At 36.6% G+C, this 17,005-nt stretch overlaps 1 long non-coding RNA gene across 1 annotated transcript in view; it reads left to right on the forward strand.

Moving 5' to 3' along the window:
- The first annotated feature begins 14,798 nt into the window (after positions 1–14,798).
- LOC141553304 (uncharacterized) overlaps positions 14,799–17,005 on the forward strand; it is a 13,331-nt gene continuing 11,124 nt past the window's right edge. The window contains exons 1-2 of the long non-coding RNA XR_012485387.1: positions 14,799–14,919; positions 16,277–16,425. This is a non-coding gene — a long non-coding RNA (uncharacterized LOC141553304). The remainder of the gene's footprint in view (positions 14,920–16,276; positions 16,426–17,005) is intronic.

Consider the following 17,005-nt stretch of genomic DNA (forward strand, 5'->3'; position numbering starts at 1 on the left):
CCACCAGGTTTGTATCCCAAAGAAATTTTCTAAAAGGGTAATGGAAGAAGGGCCTAATTGTACAAAAATATTTATAGCAGCTCTTTTTTTGTGGTAACAAAGAATTGGAAATTGAAGGGATGCCTGAAATTGAGAAATGATTGAACAAACTATAGTATTTGATTGTGATGGAATACTATTGTTCTATAAGAAATGATGAGCATGAAAATTTTAGAAAAACCTGGAAAGATTTATAAGAACTGGTGCAAATTGAAGTAAGTAGAACCAGGAGAACACTGTACATAATAATAGCAATATTGTGTGATGGGACAGGTCTTCACAGCAATACAATGATACCAAGAAAATTCCAGAGGATTCATGATGAAAAATGTTATTCACTTTCAGAGGGAAAAAAATCTGATGAAGTCTGAATGCAGATTGAAACATCCTATTTTTCTTTCTTTCTTTCTTTCTTTCTTTCTTTCTTTCTTTCTTTCTTTCTTTCTTTCTTTCTTTCTTTCTTTCTTTCTTTCTTTCTTTCTTTCTTTCTCTTTCTTTCTTTCTTTCTTTCTTTCTTTCTTTCTTTCTTTCTTTCTTTCTTTCTTTCTTTCTTTCTTTCTTTCTTTTTTTTTTGACAAGAATCATCTTTTATTGGTCCCAAGTGACTCTTGTAACTATGTCATTTCAGGTATTTAATAAGGATTCAATTGGCTGAACTATGATGCTCTATTGGCTTTTGCCATCAATGATTTCAAATGAGTTCATTGTATACTATGGCCAAGTGAGAGAGAACTTGAATGAGATATGAAATTCAGAATTTGTTCAGCTATATAGTAGTACACAGCAATGCAGGTTGTACATTCTAGGAGATACTAATATTCAAATAATAATAACATTCCTTTATTATTATAGTTCAGACATTCTTGACCTGGGGTCCATGAATTTATTTTTTTATAATGTCATAAATGTATGTAATTGGTTTCCTTCATAATTTTATATATCTCACTTTATACATTCCCCCCCCCCCCCAAGACTGGGGTTAAGTGACTTGCCCAGGGTCACACAGTTAGGAAGTGTTAAGTGTCTGAGACCAGATTTGAACTTGGGTCCTCCTGAATTCAGGGCTGGTGCTCTATCCACTGTACTACCTAGCTGCCCCCCTCACTTTATATATTTAAAAACATTATTCTAAGTAGGTATCCATAGGCTTTATCAGATTGACAAAGGAATCTATGATCCAGAGTTAAGAACCAGAAGTATCCTATTTTTCACTTACTTTATTTTTGTTTTGTTTTGATTTGTTTTTGTTTTTTTTTTGGTTTGTGTCTTCTTTCATAACATGACTAATAGGAAAATATGTTTTATATGATTATATGCATATAATCTATATCAAACTACTTGCTTCAATAACAAGGAAAGTAAGGAAGATGAAAGAAAATTTGAATCTCAAAATCTTTAAAAATAAATGTTAAAATTTGTCTTTACGTATAATTGGGGAAATAAAATATTTTAAAATGGTTCTGATAAACTTGCTCATCACAGGATTTCCACAAACATTCAATTTGTAAAAAAAAAAAAAAAAAAATATCTATGAAGCACAATAAAATGAGGTTTACCTGTAAATACAAAATAACTTTAGAGTAATTTTGAGTTGAAGTTGACGAGAAATCTGCAATCAGAGGACCTCAAAACCACATTATCCCAAATAGTTTAATCATAACTGAGCCTGAACTCCTTCTACAACATTCCTAACAAATGATCATTCAGTTATTACTTGAAGATTCCAGGGAAAGAGAACTACCCTAATTCCAGGGACCCATTTTCCTTTTGTCATTCAGTTGTTTGGGTCATGTCCAACTCCACATGACCCCACTTGGAGTTTTCTTGGCAAAGATCCTGGAGTAATTTGCCATTTCCTTCTCCTGCTCATTTGATAGATGAGGAAACTGAGGCACACAGAATTAAATGCCTTGCCCAGAATCACGCAGCTAGGAAGTGTCTGAGTCCAGATCTGAACTAAAAAAAGATGGGTCTTTCTGACTCTAGATCTGGCATTTGCCACCTATTTGCTTTCATGAAAGCTCTTTAAATCTTGGAAGATAGCATCTTCCCCCTTGCCCCTCCCAAGCTTTCCTTCTCCTAGCTAGACATCCTAATCCTTTCAACTGATCCACATATGGCCCTTCACCATGCAGGCTGTCCTCCTTTGGATTATCCTTAGAATGATCATAATGTGCAGGAGAATCATAACTGAGAACCAGAAAGATTAAATGATTTGCTTCTGTTCACACAGCTAGAGAGTGACCCCAATTAGAGCAGAATCCAGTTCTCCTAATCTCCCAGTTGATTGTTATCTTGGCCACACTGTGTTAGCACCAAAATAATGTTTTGGGGTTTTTTTTGTTTTGTTTTGTTTTGTTTTTGTGGTGGACCTGAGGGTAAAGAGATGTTATTTTCCCTACCTTGAACAAATAGATGTGGTGATATATCTAGAAAGATACAACAAATAGTAACTGGTATTTTTATATGGGATTGTTAACGTTTTCTAAGTACTTTATGTACCTTATCTCTTTTGAAGAAGAGAACCTTAAGAACTAGGAACTACAGATATTATAATTTCTCTTTTACAGATGAGCAAAGGGACACTTCAAGGTAAAATGTCCATGGTCACATAGCTAGTAAATATCAGATGTGAGACTTGAACAGAAGTCTTCCTAACCTCAAGACTATTTTTTTTTTTAATTCACCAAGTTACACTTTCCACACAACCCTTGTAGCAGTTTTGTGGGCAGAGAAGTCTCTTTATCTTGAATATGGGATATATTGGAATCAATGGTTATTGTTTGTGCTAACTTTAGTAATCTTTAGAACAGACTGAGAAATCTGATACAAAATATCTTTAGGGAAAGGATATCAAGCTGAGAAAACTGATAGGAAGATGAGAGAAAATTTTTTCTTTAATTTGAGAGGTTATGTGAGAATTCATGATTTATGAACTATTGTTCTCAAACATCATGGAAGTTTTGAGAGGCCAGCCCCAGGCAAAACTCTGAAATAGGCTATCCTCATCTAATACATTAGAACTTTCTTCCCCACTTTGATATCACCTTCCTTATTTATTCATATCCTCATCTTGCCTCTCATTCCCCATGAAAAAGGTCTAAACTCATTCACTCTAACTAGTAAATGATTCAAAAGGATTAATAGGTACCAAATGCATTTGCAAGGACTAAAATCTCAAAAAAAAAAAAAAAAAAAAGGCTTTTTCAATGTTTTTGTGATGAGTTAGATACTGTTTCTACCTAAAGCTTCCCAAGAGTGGATGAATGGCAGTATCAAAATCTTGAAATTCAAGATAGTTAATAGACTCTGCTGCTTCTCTATCTCCTCTCTTGGTAAATCTTTCCTCTCATTTCTGGTGATAAGACACTAAAAGAGTATCAAGACTGGAAGCCATAGCTAAACTCATCTCCTCATCTCTCTATTTAAAATGCTAGGGGGTTGTAGGGGAATGTACTGCTGACTACCATATGACAAAAGAGACATGCAGGGGTCCTCTTTCTCCCAGCATGAGATTCATACCATCTTAGAGGGTGGGCATTAGGAGCCAGATATAAATCTCCTAGCCTTTTGTTGGTAGATTAGGTTTTTTTGGTCTTGTAAAAGTTGAATCGCTGCAAAGTTTATGGTATGTAGTACAAATTAATTTATAGAAGTTCTTTTTATAGTGGCAAAGAATTATAAACTAAGGTGGGAGAAAATCCTTTGGAGAGTAACTGAACAAACAAAAAAAAAATACAAATGTAATGAAATACTCTTGTGTTATAAAAAATGATGAATGGGATAGTTTCAGAGAAACCTAAAAAAACTTGTATAAACTGATACAGAGAAAAAGGGGCAGAGCTGGTACAATTTATACCAACAACATTGCAAAGATAAACAACTTTGAATGATTTAAGAGCGCTGATTAGTTCCATAACCAATCACAATTCCTGAGGACCAGTGAGGAAACATGCTACTCTCCTCATGAAAGAGAGGTGGTAGATTCAAGGTGCAGAATGAAGTATAAATATTTGAATACTGTGGTTGTAGGAATTTGCTTTGGCTTGACTATTTTTATTTGTTACAAAGATTGCATTTTCTTTCTTTTTCAGTTGCAAGAGGGGAGAAAAGAGAGAAAGAAAATAAGTGTTTGTTAATCAAAAATAAGTTTAAAATTGTATTTTAAGTTCCTTGAGGTTAGGAATTATTTTTGCATTTCTTTGTGTCTTCTTTACTTAGCACACAGCCTGGCACAAAATAAGTACTTAATGAATGTTTTTTCTTGTTATTTAAAAAAAACAAGCCCAAAGTTTATGTTGTGCTGGGGTAGGGGGTGGGAACTGTTGTAATGATTGATTTACTGAGATCAATTTCTGATTTTTGTGATAGAATAGATCATAACAATTTGGAATTTGGTGAAATTTACCTAAATTTCACCAAATTAACAATTAATTAATTAATTGATTGATTAACTCAAATGATGCTCTAGGCTCTTGTGGGAGGCATTGATGATGATAGAATGTTACACTCTCTTCAGATGGTATAGTCATGCTTCAAATTCAGGTTTGATTGTAAAGTAGTATTTTCATATCACAGAGTTCTTTGTCACAATTTGTGGGAAACTTAAGGGAAGGGCCCTCTAAGTACAAAGGAAGGCTATATGGCCTGTCTTGTGATAAGGTAGACCCTGGCAGCCCTAGATGAGTCATAAGATCATAAATTTAGAGCTGAATGTGGGGGAGCTTAGAAGTCAGCTAGTCCAATTCTATCATTTTACACATAACCTGCTCTGCCTTGCCCAAGGTCATTGTACAGGTAATATGTGACAGATTAGCAATTATATCTAGGTACTTTGATTACAAATCCAGTGGTCTTTCTACTGAAGATTCTTTTACATCATCAAATGATCTATTTGACTTTCCAAGCCCTTCTTGTGATTCTTTGAATTAAGTTGAGGCCATCAATTGGGAAGGTATTTATTTATTTTTCTGAACATCAAGCCATCCTGGGCCCCTGAAATCACACAGTCCTTGGCTAGATCTGCTTAAAGGGTTAGGGTAGGGTGGAATAGGGCAGGTCTAGAACCCGTGCATAGAGAAGTCTCTTTCTACACAGTATATAGAACATGAATAACTAATTTAAAACATGGTTTGGATTTTAGAAGATTCATTGAGCAGTTCTGAGGATCTTTTTAAACCTTTTCTTTTAGAAATTTCAAAATTTTAAGACTTGATCATACCAGGGCAATTATATGTGCTTCTTCCTTCTCCCTCCATTTTTTGGGGAGAAATTGGGATATGTGCACATCCTTGTCCACAACCTTTTAAAGATTACTGACACTAGCTCAACCCTCACACCCACCATTTCTTTTGTGACCCTAGGATATACTTCAAGTTGAGCCAGGGGGCTTGAACTTATCAAGAGCAGATAAGTGCTTTTTTTATTATCTGCTTTTTACTAATGATAGTGACTATTTATAAAGCATTTTAAAGTTTGCAAAATGATTCCACACATTGTTATCATTGTTTCTCACAACTATTAGTATATATCTATTATTATTTCCATTTTACAGATGAGGAAACTGAGGCAGAGATTTAGTGATTTGCTGCAATCACAAAGCTAGTATGTGTCTGAGGTGTGAAGCCATCTTTCTGGCTTCTGATTCAGTGGTCTTTCTACTATTTGAAATTTCTTTACCTTTAGTGTTACATAGGTAGGAAGAAACAGCTAAAATCTGAACCCAGATCCTTCTTCTTCCAGATCTGGTGCTCCCCCTTTTGTGCCACTAAAGGAAGCTCAGAACCATCCATCTGCCAAGAGATTCTTTACATTATTAGGCTGCAGGGGTTTCCTCATCCTATCCCAGTCTGGGGCTTTTTCCTGAGTCAGGTCAGCAAATCTGCCTAGCTGCATGATAGTATAACCATGGTAACGCTCATCCCTTCAGAACTGGTCTGGCTCTCACGTTATCTGAGCCCATCACATCTAGCTCTCTCCAGGCTGAATAGTTATGAGTTTCAATCAGTCCTCAGCTGATAAACACACCCCATCCACCTGTTTCCTTTCCACACATCAAACCAACCTCTTCAAGATGAAAAATTTTTTTTTAAAAAAAGAAAGAATATCTATTTATACATGTATACACAAACATAACTCCAAGAAGGCTCTACTGCAGGGTACTGAGAAGGTATATCTTAGAACTCTGAGGTGAAACAGAGAGTTTGAAGGCAGGAGAAAACTCTCTTTAAACAGGTGGCAACTGTGTTTTTCTACCAAATTACTGTGAGATGTAGCATCAAAATTGAAAGACTCTCAGCTCAAAATAACTCAGGGGGAAATAAGATAAGCAAGACTGTCACAGCAGGCTTCAGAATTGAGCAGCAGAACACATCAGGAGGAGCCAAGACTAGGAACTTTCCACTGTCTTTGGATCCAGCTGTTCTCCTTAAAACGTGGCTGCTCCAAAAGCATTTTTAGACTGCGTCCTTCACCCTGGAGTCACTGTGTGCTGTATGCCAGGAAGTGGTGACAGAGTTCTTTCTCTGGAGACCCACAACTTTTAGCCATTACTCCATGTCCTTGCTGGAAGGGTGTACAGTGAGATGGGGTGTTAGGCTTAGTCAAAAAGACTTTAGTTCAAATCCTGGTTCAGACTCTTTCCAGCTGTTACTTAATTACTTAAGTAAGTGCAAATTACTTAAGGTATCTCAGCCTCGTTTTCTTTAACTATGAAATGAGGATAATAGCATCAACCTTATGCGATTGTTGGGCAGGCAGGTGGTTCAGTGGCTAGTCAGGACAATATGAACTCAACTCCAGCCTCAGATTCCTTAGCTATGTGAGCCTGGACAAGTCACTTTGCCTCATCTGTCAAATGAGCTGGAGAAGGAAATGGCAGAGCTTCTTCATCTGTCAAGATTCTCCGCCAAGAAAACTACAAATGGGGTCACAAAGGGAAAACGATTGTCCACCACCACAAAGTAGTTGGGCAGATCAAACGAGATAATGTATATGTAATGATTGTATGTTCTTTTTCTTTAAGGGTTCTAGAGCATTTGATTGGTTTGTGGGTATCTTTTTCCTCTGCCAATTGACTCAAACCACCATTAATTGTGTTCCCTCTAGTTTGTTAGGGCACCTGTAATTAGCACTTGTTATTCCATTAACCCCTTAAGATTGGATTAGATTTTGCAGAGGGATCTAAGATTAAGAAAGAACAGATAGACATTTCCCTCCATGCTTCTTGGGACATGATCTTTTCTATACTACCTTAGTCTGGAGATGAAGGAATAATCTTGGGCTCAAAAATAAGGTCAGTTCCCACCAAGTTTGAGTCTGAGGAGGAGGAGCCTGAATGTCAACTACAGCTGAGCTAGAATATGGAAGGTCACTCCTCCAAACCACTCCTTATTCCTCAGGGCATTAATGTTGGGCTTTGGGCATACCTTCAGAACTAAGGGATGACGAGAACCTCTCTAGACATTTCTGAGTCAAAAAACTCTTGGGCTCATCCCTTCCCTAGTTAATGATCTTTCCCAGCAGCTCTGAGGCAAAAAGGAGGTCAAATCTGTTAGGTATTTTGAATCATTCCCAGTCGATCAAAAAGTCTTTTATTCTGGAGTCAGTTACAGGATGTCTAGACTTGCTACACAGGCTATATCTCCAAGGTACTTCCTCTACCTGAAATCATAATTGTCCCAGAGTCTTCTGTGGGAGTGTTTTCTGAGGCACTCTGGGCATCTTCCAGACCCCAATTACATATGGAAGATGCTTTGCAAAACCGAAAGCATCATATCACAGTTTCTTAGCCTGGGATTAGCCAATTGAAAACTATTTTGATAATTCAGCATAATTGTTTTCCTTTTTAATCCTAAAATTTTATTTTATACATTTAAAAACATTATTCTAAGGTATACATATGTTTCTTGAGATTGAAATTTTTTTAAAAACTTAGCCATGGACACAATATTAAATATTATATAATAATAAAATACTTAGCACAATGCTTGGCACATAGTAAATGTTATATATAAATAAATTATATATGTGTATCTTATTGTTTTACCTTTTCTATTCCCTTTTCAGCACTTTATTCTCAGCCATCCACTCCTCAGTATTCCATATCTCCCTCTTCCATTACCTGATGACTTCTCACATTCAAGATTTGAGCATCAAACTTAGAGTCCTCCCTGATAGAAAAATGTCAAGAAGCTTTTAGGTGCAGTTGCTAAGGAATGGAGAGGACCAGTGAGAGACAGCATGGCACTGTAGATAGAATTCTAGGTTTGAGCTACTGATCTCAGAAAAGATGTTGACTTGAAAACTGCATCTCACACTAACTCCGGGCTTTGTCCTTATCCTCCTTCCACTGGAAACCTGGACTCTGCCTCTGGGGTCCTCAGGCTTTTAAGATGACTTTTCTCCTTATCTTGCCCACATCTAAGGACTCCAAGTCACTTTCAAGCCATCTATACATCATGCCACAATGAGGAGTATATCACACTTTCTTCTAACTCCCCTGATAGCTTGCCTTCCCCTTTCAGAAAGTAAGCTTCTTGAAGGCAAGCACTGTTTGCTTAATTATATTTGTATCTCTAATGCTTAACATAATGCCTGGTGAAAAATAAAAAAAATTAAATCTTTATCTCTAATTAAGCACAGCTAAATGGCACAATAGATAGAGTGACCTTGGTCAAATCACTTAATCTTGTTTACCTCAATTTTCTCATTTAAAAATGAGCTGGAGAAGGAAATGATAAAACACTTCAAGTATCCTTGCAAAGAAAACCCCAGATGGAGTTACACAGAAACATATAGAAAAAGACAAACAAAAAATGAAACAAAAACAACAGAAGCTTACTTAATCTCTCCAAGCCTTGCTTTTTCCATGCTTTCTTTCTTTAGGCTAATCATACTTGCAATAGCTGACTTTTAAGGTCACTTAATTTTTGAGGTGATGGTGGTGTCATTTACTGGACTATTTAAAGAGCTCTTGGTGAAGAATTTCCTCTGGTCAGCCAGCATCTATTCTTCAATTCAAAGTCTTAAAGTGTTACTTAGGGCAACATGCTAAAAGAAAATTACTTGCCAGGGATCATAGGGAGGAAGGGGGTCAGGATATAAACCAGAAGAAAGACTTGAACTCAGGTCTTTCTGGGGTCTAGACCAATTTTTCATTGATGCCATAAGTTACCTCTTTTATAAAGGTATTTTTTTTAAACTTTTTTTTTTTAATTTTATATATATATATATATTTTATAATATTATCCCTTGTATTCATTTTTCCAAATTACCCCCCCTCCCTCTATTCCCTCCCGCCGACGACAGGAAATACCATACATTTTACATGTGTTACAATATAGTCTAGATACAATACATGTGTGTGAATATCATTTTCTTGTTGCACAATAAACATTAGAATCCGAAGGTACATGCAACCTGGGCAGACAGATATTAGTGCTAACAATTTTCATTCCCCTCCCAGTGTTTCTTCTCTGGGTGTAGCTACCTCTGTCCATCATTGATCAACTGGAAGTGAGTTGGATCTTCTTTATGTTGAAGATTTCCACTTCCATCAGAATACATCCTCATACAGTATTGTTGTTGAAGTGTACAGTGATCTTCTGGTTCTGCTCATTTCACTCAGCATCAGTTGATTTAAGTCTCTCCAGGCCTCTCTGTATTCCTCCTGCTGGTCATTTCTTACCGAGCAATAATATTCCATAACCTTCATATACCATAATTTACCCAACCATTCTCCAACTGATGGACATCCATTCATCTTCCAGTTTCTAGCTACAACAAAAAGAGCTGCCACAAACATTTTGGCACATATATGTTTCTTTCCGCTCTTTAGTATTTCTTTGGGATATAATCCCAGTAGTAGCGCTGCTGGGTCAAAGGGTATGCACAGTTTGATAACTTTTTGGGCATAATTCCAGATTGCTCTCCAGAATGGCTGGATTCTTTCACAACTCCACCAGCAATGTATTAGTGTCCCAATTTCCCCACATCCCCTCCAACATTTGTCATTATTTGTTCCTGTCATCTTAGCCAATCTGACAGGTGTGTAGTGGTATCTCAGAGTGGTCTTAATTTGCATTTCTCTGATCAGTAGTGATTTGGAACACTCTTTCATGTGAGTGGATATAGTTTCAATTTCTTCCTCTGAGAATTGTCTGTTCATATCCTTTGATTTTTTAAACTTTTAAAAATGCCTTTTTTATTTTTTAAATTTTTGAGACAGTCAGGGTTGTTACTTGTTCAAGGTTACACAGCTAGGAAGGGTTTGGGGTTGCATTTGAACTCTGGTCTTTCTGAATTCAAAGCCAGTCTCCAACCACTATACCACCTGGATACCCCCTAGAGTTTTTGAGAAATTTAAGTGAGATGTAAATCATGGACTGGGCACAAATGAACCTGAGTGCAGGTCTGGGGGCCTAACCCCAGAGACATCAGCTTCTCTTTTTATTTTGTGATTTTTTTTTTCAGGAAAACCTGTGAAATTTAGCATAGCGGTGGGTTTTGTTTAAATCTTTAACAGAGTGATTTCTTATGAAGATACTTATTGTACAAGGTGGATATCAGGTATGAGACAGGGATCCAGATTCCTTCCTTAACAATCACTTGCACTGGCAATTCCCCCAGTAGCTTCTTCTTTTCTCCATTTTTAAAAATAATAGCTTTTTTATTTTCAAAATATATGCAGATAGTTTTCAACATTCACCCTTGCAAAATCTTCCAAATTTTTTTCCTTCCTTTTCTTCTATTTTCTCGTCTAGGCAGCAAGTAATCTATGTTAAACATGTACATATTTATCATGCTGCCTAAGAAAAATCAAATCAAAAAGAGAAAAAAATGAGAGCAAATAACAAAAAAGGTGAAAATACTATGTTGTATTCCATATTCAGTCCCCATAGTCCTTTCTCCTTAATTCTAAGAGACCCTGAGGTGCTGTGAGAGAGAGGTTATGTTTTAACGTTATTCTTCCCAAGTCCCCCAAAGTATTCTCTTATTGAATATCAGTTGGTATCAATTAACTAGGCAGGTAGTTTGCTTCATAGATATTACTAAGTGGTTATAATAAGAATAGTTGGTATAAAACATCCCCACTGAATTGGAAACACATTTCCCAATTAATATCTATAGAACCCAGAAGAAAATGGATTCAGTCTCAAATGTATGACTAAGGAAGTAATTCACAGAATCTGAAAGTCTTTTTGTTGGAAATCCTTTCTTTCCTATTCATGGGCCCTTCATGAAGTTTCCTCTTAGGTATTAGATTTCTGTTGGACTCATAGTATGGCCAAGAAATGGCTTTTTCTCAGTGTCTAATTTTTCTTTGATTCCCAATGCAAATTCTTTCTGCTCCAATAATATGACTAGGATACCAATGAGAAGTTCAAAGATGTTCTAATCTTTAGAATTCATAAGGGTAATATCCAGACAAAGAAGAGAGAAGAGAGGGTCTTTTTATCCTCCCCCACCCCCAAATCATTTCCTCTCAGGGACTGGACTATTGATTGGATGTTTAGGTTACGAACTAATTGCTGTTTTATCCAAGACCTACAAGTTAGGTAAGACTGAGTCTTTTTAGCTAATCCCAATATATTTCTTGCATCATCTCATTTCTTCCTTTCAAAATTGGGGGTTAAGTGACTTGCCCAGGTTCACACATCGAGGAGGTGTTAATTGTCTGAGACCAGATTTGAAGTCAGGTCCTCCTGACTTCAGGACTGGTGCTCTATCCACTGTGCCATCTGACTGCCCCAGTATTACCTCATTTCATCCTTTGGCTTTTCACTGATTCCAGATTGATTAAAGACTTTTTGGGTCTAATTCAATGCCTTTGATTAATTGATTTAATAATAATAGTGTTCTCAATTGAGAAAGATATTATTATACATTATATATATATATTTTTTAACTTTTTTTGTTTTTGTTTTTGTTTTTTATTTTATAATTATAACTTTTTTTTTGACAGTACATATGCATGGGTAATTTTTTACAACATTATCCCTTGCACTTACTTCTGTTCAGATTTTTTCCCTTCCTCCCCCAACCCCCTCCCTCAGATGGCAGGCAGTCTTATACATATACATTATATATTAAAATAGTATTAGTTACTTGTATTGAGGTGGAATGATTGATCAAGTTAATCAACCCTTACTCTTACCTATGCCCTCCACACATCCATATACATAAAATGAATAAAATACAAAATACTTACTGGAGCTTATGTATCTGAAACAAACATATCTATCCCTTTCACCCTATCTCACCTACCTTTTCTATTCTTACACCTTACTCCCTGACATATCCAGGATGTGTCCTCACTGATTTAAAATAAAAATTAAAAAAAAAAAAAAAAAAAAAAAAAAGCCTTCCACAGATCCTCTTAATTCCAGTGCTTTCCTTTTAAAAATTATTTCCTATTTATGCTGTATATATCTTGCTTTGCATGTTTGTTTGCATGTAAACTCCCCCATTAAATTATAATCTCTTCTTATCCTAAGTGCTTACCATAATGCCTGGCATATATTAAATGCTTAATAAATGATTACTGAATCCTGTTAACTACACCTTAGGTATTTCCCTTAGTTCTGCATCAAACCTCTTCAGGTTTCAATCATCTCTTAAGCCATGTCTACCTTATTCCAGCTGAAGTTTTCCTCCTTTTCCAAGAAGAACCAATTTGCTTACCTAGATGAGAGATGAGAGGAAAGAGATGGGCAACAGTTTAAAAAAACAACAACAAAAAACCAAAAATACAAAAACTTAGGAAACACAAGGGAAGAGAATACATACCTCTAGGTTTCCAAACAGCAATACATCAGTAGACATTTGTTTTTTTCTCAATGATATTTTATTTTTCCAAGTACATGTTAAGGGTAGTTTTTCAGCAATTATTTTTGCAAGACTTTGTCTTACAAAATGTCTTTTCCTCCCTCCTTACTACCTTCCCCAAGACAGCATAGATTAATAATAATCTGGCATAGATTATACATGTGCAATCCTTTCCATATTTATATATTTGTCATGGAACATAAGGAAAATCAGACCAAAAGGAAAAAAAAGCCACACACACACACACACACACACACAAAAGCAAACAAAGAAATGAATGAACAAAAAAACAAATGAAAAATACCATTCTTCAATCCACATTTACTCTCCATAATTTTCTCTCTGGATGCAGGTGGCATTTTCTATCCCAAGTCAACTGGAATTGTCTTGGATCACTGCATTGCTCAACAGACATTTGTGGAGATGAATGTGTCGACTAAATTCAAGGTGCCATGCCCAGCTTCTCATAAAAGGTTGAAGAACCTCGTTGTAGAAAGAAAGCTTCTTGAGGTACTTTCTGAATTTCACAGGGTCCTGTCATCTATATCAGGGGCCTCTTGTTGCTGGCCAGAAGAAAGTAGTGGTTTTAAACTTGAGAGAGAATGAATATGTATCCCACCCACAGCCATTTGTCTGAGGACACCACAAGATCTGAGTTTGCTCTCCCCACTCCAGCAGAACTCCCACTGACTCCAGTGAGAGCTGGAGCCTCAGACCCACAGATCATCTACAAGACCAGTAGAGAAATAATGTCCCAATTGTGGTTGTGTCTGCTAGCTGGAAGATGGGACCCTGGCAAATATGAAGGCTTGGAGAAGTATCAAATATTCTTAATTATGCACCATATTTCCTCTCTGAGTCTTAGTGTGGTTTCTGCTTAAAAAAAAAAAAAAAAAAAGTCCTAAGCTTGCATTTTTAACCACCCCTACACTCCCCACATACAAACTCTTTGGAAATGCATTTATATGTTATGAAGAGGTAGATTATAAGGCACACATACAATTTCTCTTTTATGTTACTTCTTGGCTCTTGTACATGAAAAAAATAACTGCTGCTAAATAAGCCTCCTGTCCTGAGGACCATTATCTTTTTAAAGGCAAACCTTTTTGTCTCAGTTCACTAGGAAAAAGAGTGGAATTCATGCTTAATGACAGACTTTTGGTGTCTACCAAACCCAAGCAAGGAATTTTTCTCTCAGTACCTATAGAATCCCAGGATACTGCCTGATTATGGGATGTGAACCAATATTAGAGGCAATGGCCTATAATAGAAATAAATAGCATGGGATTCAGAATCAGAAGATCTGACTAGATGTTTTATAGATATCTCAAAATTAACATGTCCAGAAAAAAAAAGAACTTTTCTCTTCCTTGAAAGCTACATCTTTCCAAACTTCCTTTTGTCTTACTAAAAAAGACACTCCTTATCTTCTAGTCACCCAAGTACACAACTTTGTTGTCATCCTTTATTCATTTCCTTGCTCATTCTACATACCCATCATTGCAAAATCTTCCATTGTTTCTCCGCCCACAGGACTACTTCCTTCATTACCTTCTTTTTACACTATTAAAATAACTGGTCTCCTAAATTGTAATCTTTTCCTATTCCAGTGAATACTTCACACAGTTGCCAAAATGACTTTTCTAAAGGTTAGGTCTGACCATGGTCATGGTTATGACTACTCAATAAAACAAAGACTGTCCTTTCCCTGAAATAGCTTACATTTTAACAGAAGAGACTAAGAAGGGAAATTGTGATCATTGGAGAGGACACTTTGGTCCAAAAAGTTTTAAGTTTAGTGAATGAGTCTATAAGGTGGGGCAGATTGACACACTCTGTCAAAGAACAATAGCAATTAATTTGCTCATGGTTAATTGTTCTAGAACTCAGAGTAAGGAGGGTGGGGAAGATAAGAAAACATACCTACACAGAATCAAGGTAGTTAGATAGGAGGAGGAAAGGGCCAAAGAAGAAAATTTTTAAAATAAGTGAAGGATAGCTTGGGATTTTATTGAAAAAAATCACCAATCTGGAGAGACTCTTTTGTCTGTGGTATGTTATTTTCTTTGATGAAATTTTCTATTGCTTGTATAATTTATTCACTAGCTATTTAAAATTGTGTTAGTTTCTAATTGTCTTTTAAACCTTAAAATGCCCTTTATTGAGTATAATTTTTATTTCATTGTAATAAGCAAATGATAAATCTAGTATTTCTGCTTTTCTACATTTGTTGATGAGATCTTTCTGTAACAACATGCTCAGTTTTTGCAAATTCCTTTTAATTCTTATTCAGTAATTATCAAAGATGTATCACCTCTAATTTTTTAAAATATTCTATTTAGTTCTTTAATTTCTTTTTTATTTACCTTCCTCTGAATGAGAGACTTTCATCTCTTGTTGCATATGTCCCTTGAGGGAACATAGACTCAACTTTGATCTCACTTGGAGAGCAAGACTTCCATCTCCTGTTGTACCCACTTGATCTCCAGGCTCAGATTAGAAGGGCAACCTTCTCCTGACCTTGTACCTTCTATCTCTTGCTTCAAGTATCTCCTGAGGGAAGCAGCTAGGAACTAGGCAATTCATCTGCACCAGTACAAGGCTATTTCCCATTTATGCTATACCTACCAGCCTTATCTCCTGTGTTTTGAGATGTGGAGAGCCTCTATGTGATAAGAGGAATAACCTCTCCTCTTACCCCAACCTTCCAGTTCCTGCTGTCCTTTTCCTGAGACTTTCCCTCTCTTCCTATTCAAGTTTTATTTTCATCACTTTCTAAACCATTTCCTACTAATCACCAGACCTTGAAGAGAAAAGAAGTGAAACAGAGCCTCCTATCTGTTAAGATAAGAGAACCCCAAAACTCTTTCTCTTTCTCTCTGACTTTGGGGGGAAATGCTAAGCTTCCCTGAGAGACCTGTCCCAGGGAATCAAGATAAAGTAATTCTGTTATCTGTGTGGGACTAGTTGAGTCTAGGATCATTGAATTGGAGATTAGCCAGAGACATGCATTCAGTTCCAAGATTTTCTATTCTGATTGCAGCTCAAACTGCATCCAGGACCCATCAAGAGCTGCCCCCAGCTTCTAGACTAGGCTTCAATTATAAAAAGAGGCAACTTGGGACTCAGTCCTTGCAGAGAACCTAACATGCCATGCTAAGGAACCTCTCTCTCCCCTTTGCATAAGATACCCACTGAAATGATATTCTCTTTCAGTATTACTCCCTCTTTATCTTTATCTCTCTATTTCCCTAAGAAGATCTTATTCACTTTCTTTGCTAAAGTGGGATTTTTCTGCTAAAAACTTTATATACCTCTGTTGGGACCTTGCCACAAGGAATTCAGTCTTTCTATTCATGCATAGCAAAGGCTGACTTCCCAATGCCAATAATAAACTTCTTTTTGCCAGTCTAGCTTTTCAGGTTCATAAATTCCTTTATGAAGAACCTCTGTGCTTACCAAAGGGTTCCCACAACTCCCTAACCTGTACCAAACCTCATCATTCGTGGACACAATGCCGAACCTCTTCATTTGGCTTCCTGACCATTGCAAATCAAGGTGAGCCAAACCTCTTCAATCTGACTTTATGTCTTCTATCTTATGCTGCCCTTGTCTCCTGCCTGATCCCCAGACTCCTCTAGGGAGAGATTTGAAGTCTTCTACTCAATGATAGACTCATACCTGACCATACTCTACATAATTTTGAACTCTTTTGGCTCATCATCCAAAACCCATTCCTCTTCCCTCCTCCTAATTCCTTATTCTCATTTCCACCCCAAAGCCCAAACCACATGCTTTCCACATCTCCCACAGTGCCCTTCTGGAATGCCTGTTATATAGGCAACAAATTTCCATTCATCCAAAATCTTTTCTTCTCCTAGTCTTCATCTTTTTGCTATTACTAGCTTTTAGTGTGGATCTTGTCATCAGTCTTGGTGAATAGCTGTATGCAGATCTTCTTTATTTCATCATCAGATGAGTCCTTTTCTCAAGAAAATGATGAGTGGAAGACACTCTTTCAGCTTGTAGGGACCTGTGGATAGTCTTAGTTTATTCAGCATTTAATGCTTTGGATCTTTTACATGCTCCAGGGGCTTCTTGGGACCATGAGACATGAATACACTATACCCAAGAGAAA

This window comes from Sminthopsis crassicaudata, chromosome 2, assembly GCF_048593235.1.
Source record: "Sminthopsis crassicaudata isolate SCR6 chromosome 2, ASM4859323v1, whole genome shotgun sequence".
In the NCBI taxonomy this organism is placed as follows: Eukaryota; Metazoa; Chordata; class Mammalia; order Dasyuromorphia; family Dasyuridae; genus Sminthopsis; species Sminthopsis crassicaudata.